The sequence below is a fragment of the Helianthus annuus genome, chromosome 10 (assembly GCF_002127325.2).
Source record: "Helianthus annuus cultivar XRQ/B chromosome 10, HanXRQr2.0-SUNRISE, whole genome shotgun sequence".
Taxonomy (NCBI): Eukaryota; Viridiplantae; Streptophyta; class Magnoliopsida; order Asterales; family Asteraceae; genus Helianthus; species Helianthus annuus.
This window is the reverse complement of record NC_035442.2, coordinates 155,033,436-155,037,706: the sequence shown is the minus strand read 5'-3', so window position 1 is coordinate 155,037,706 and position 4,271 is coordinate 155,033,436.

Here is a 4,271-nt window from a genome sequence, read left to right as displayed (position 1 = left end):
TGTACAAATGTGTTGACCTATATGTGCACAATTTACCGCCCGTAGCGGAGCTGCGCATCCTATTGTTATACAAGTGGAACTGTCACTTTGACTTATGTGACCAACCAGCAAGTGGTATGCCTGGGCACTGACAATAGCTATAACCCTTGTGCAAAATTTCGGGCATTCAAAAATTTTTTCTTTTGGAAGCGATTCGTTAACCGATACTTAACGTAATCCGTTTAACGTAACGTACACACCGGGACAAGGACATAAGCTACACATACCCTAAATACCCTTTACATAACTTAGAAATAAGTCTTGAAGAGTTAGAAATGACAAAAACACGTTTATACAAGTTCAATGACTATTTCTAACAAACTGCGAAAGTCTGCCAATTCTCGTATTTCAAAATACGAACCACATATACAATTCCAAATATTTTTGTATTCAATAAAATCTTGTATTTTATTGATGAGAATGCAAAAATATCAATCGTTGTGCAATTTCGATCATTTTCGTGTTCGTTAAAGCGTTTTACATATTTTGCAAAACGCGTAACCGTTCAACCAAACGAACCGACATCCATGACATTTCCGGATAAAAACCAAGTTACATATGCTCTAACACCTTTATATAACCTAAATATTAGGTTAAAAGGGGTTAAAAGTGACAAAACGCGATAAAACAAGTCCAGGGGCTAAACCTGCCAAATAAGGAAACTTTGCCCCTGACCAAGACATACGGACCATATGCCTACATCCCTTACAGTCCGTAAGGGGTGCCCAGCAAACAAAATTATGGCAGCCATGGTTTTTGCTTTGCGTGGAGCCCAAGATCTTGAACTTCCAGCTTGTTTCCTGTAAATGACAAGTGTTAGGACCTCCCCCATGATCATGCCACCTCTAGGGACACTTGTGATAATCTTAGAGCTTCTTAAACACTATAAATACCCATCAAATTCACTTGTTTTCTTTTCTCATTTCCATCTTCCTCTTCTATCTTTCACATTGGAGGTTCCTGATTATTTTAGGAGCTTCCTAGAGTTGAAGACTTCTTCTTGGATCACTAGTAAGTGTTCCATTTCAGTGTTCTTTATTTATAGGCTAGTTATGAACTAAAAGTCAAACAATTTGACTTTCTGTTTGACTTTCAGTTCCGAGCTTAATTGGTCAAGTCAAAGTTCAATTGAACTTTGCAACATGATCGTAATCACGAAGGTTATAATCCCTTGCGATTGCACCTTCTGTTTACCACGTTTACTAGTCGAAGTGACGAGTCAAAGTTTCGGTCAAAGATGCACATAATGTGCATTTTATGACAAAACTATTTTCGGGTATCAAAACACCAAGTTTTGATACGATATCAGTTTTATAACTTAGTTACACATGTTTTGACATGTCTAACTTGTCACTTCAAGTTTAGTGCTTTATTAGGGTCGTAAGTCGAGCGGTCTTGACCACCGCTTTGACTTTCGAATCCGATCCGTTTGGTCGATCTTAGGATCCGACCAAACACATATTTGTGACCATAGTTGTATAGGGAATAACCTACTGAGCTTATACCATATGGTCACGTCGTTTGGTTAGCTATATGGTAAGTCGCTTCTATGTTCTTAAAAAAGACCAAAATTCCCTTTTTGTGCATAAATCCATTTTAAGCATATGTAACCAAAGTTTTGAAATATAAACTGATGTTACAACATTTTCAAACATGCTTTAGCATATAAGACTTATCATAGGACCTATTTAACCATCTGATCATATATTTACGCAAATGACCCGTTAAAGTAGCGTAAACTACTTTAACGAGTCATAACGGGTGAAAATGTCACACCCCCAAAAATACCACATGTGGAATCCCCCGCGAGGTGTGTGACATACCAGGATCCAAGCCACCAATCACATTGAACTCATAAATATATTTAAATAAAACTTCCATTCATTAATATAAAGGGTTACAAACATTACATATCATTCATTGTGTACAGCGGAAGCAAAACTCATTTGTTGGGTGTTTAGTAAACCATGTGTACGTAAATCATTTAGCTTGTGTTGAGATTCCATGTATCACGACCCATGACCACTCCAGCATCCCAGACAGCAAGTCCCAATGATATAAACCTACATCCTGCAAGCATGCAGACAAGTGTGTCAGACGACGCTGGTGAGTTCAAAGTTTTGTTAACGCGTTTAGTTACCGGATGTGAGTATAAAACAGTTCAACGATTGATTTGATTTGATGTTTTTATTAACTCGTTACCGCAATGGCTACAAGATGTATTTGCCCATCCCCAATGTCTCTATCAAAACATTGGTCATGCTTTAAGGAAATTAGTTCACGCCCGTCCTCCCAGGTACGGTGTGAGGGTGCCAAACCTAATAGCGCTATCAACTAATAACCTCGTTGCCTCCTCGGCAACTGTCGGTAGATGTAAGGGGTCTTATATGATAGATACTGAGTTTAATAACCAACATCCCAGTTTAATAGTTTACCCAGCATTCCTTCCAGGAACGTTTACCAGATGTCCCAAACCAACGGGACGCATGCTTAGAAAAGAGCAGTGAACTCACCTTAGATTTGCTCGGTAAGATTCATTACGCGTTTAACAGAAATGATCAATCGAATCCTATGATAGTTGCACATAACAGTCAGTTCGCATACAAGCTTAGTGCGTATTGTTTCACATGTATTCATCAGACAGTGCACTAGCATTAAACAGGTTGTGCAAGTGGTATTAGTCAATAAACAGTGTTCATGTCTCACGAAAACATTTATCAATTCATGTCATCAAAACTGTTACACACATTAAATCACAAGCATTACCCTACACATTGCAACTACTCACATCCTGCTCATATAACCATTTTCATAGCATACATGATTTAGTTCATCACACACTATAACCATCTGATTACTACTGTGAGCTCACAAGACAATTCGGCCCAAACATTGCTGGCCCATTCTGCCAATAATTAATATGCAACCCACATATTATGTTTAACCAAACATCCTACCCGGCCCAATACATTAAATCCAAACACAAACCAATATAGCGTGGCCCATAACCAAACATATGATTACATTAACCTGCAGCAACAACCGTTACTGAATATATTGCACTACCTAGTAACCCGAGGCCCAAACCTGTTTTGTCATATGTGCGGCCAAATACTATTAGCTCGCTGATCAAGTAACAACCCAAACTAATAACCTTTTTTAAGTTTGCGGCCCAAATGAGTTTACCCAAAACTTTATATTAATTAGTTGGATCAAGATAATGGCCTACACACTAGTTATAACCTCACATGATCCTGACACCTGATGTCATGAATTGACATCATAAAGGAACTAATCACTTTACAATAAATGCAATTCTGATGATTCTTTTAATCATGGCCGACACTATTTAAAGCATTCAAAATATTATTATTGGACCAATTTATTTAGTAGGCTGACAATCTATTGGGCCACCAAGCTATAGGTTGATTAATGAATCCCACCAAATCATGTGATGGCCTGCCAAAATGTTGAACTTCACAACCGAATATTGGGCTTGTCAATTTATTCACGTGACACATTTTGATAACACCAATTTTCGATTTTTAAATGGCCTACAATAGTTATTCTATTTAAAAGATTATTAGGCCATCAAATTAATGCATCTGACTATGAATTCACGTGATCTCCTATTACTACATATTAGTTCTAATTCATACAATACCCCACACTTTTTATTAATTGTCATACATGAAAAATCCCCCCCATGATGACTCACATGGATCAGACAAACAACACAATCACATGCTCGGTTTTGATGAAATCAGTACAAAAGTTTTTCCCAGAAATCAAGGCTCACTGAATAACCACATAATATAAATTGAACCTAGCCATCTAGTTGTGAATTTAATCGCACCAGAACAATGATAATGCTTGTTAACACATAGAATCCTATATAACATAGAATCCTACATAACCAAGTTTACTATTCAGCCTATACACATGAAAGATTACGAAGATTACGAGCAATCATAAACAGCCAATAGAACTCGGGTAAATACATGCCAAACATACTAACCGGGTTACGAAGGAAAGAGTAGCGTGTACGACTAGGAAGAAGAAGAAGGCTTCGGTTTCTTGAGGGCTGCCGTCGAGATTAGATAGACTTAGGGTTTGTATTTGTTTTCCAAAGAATAAAGTACATGCATACACCCCCCACCCCCACCATAAACGTATACAAAAGGGGTGTGTTGGACTCGGTAATGGGCTTCAAATACTACGGCCGACAATTT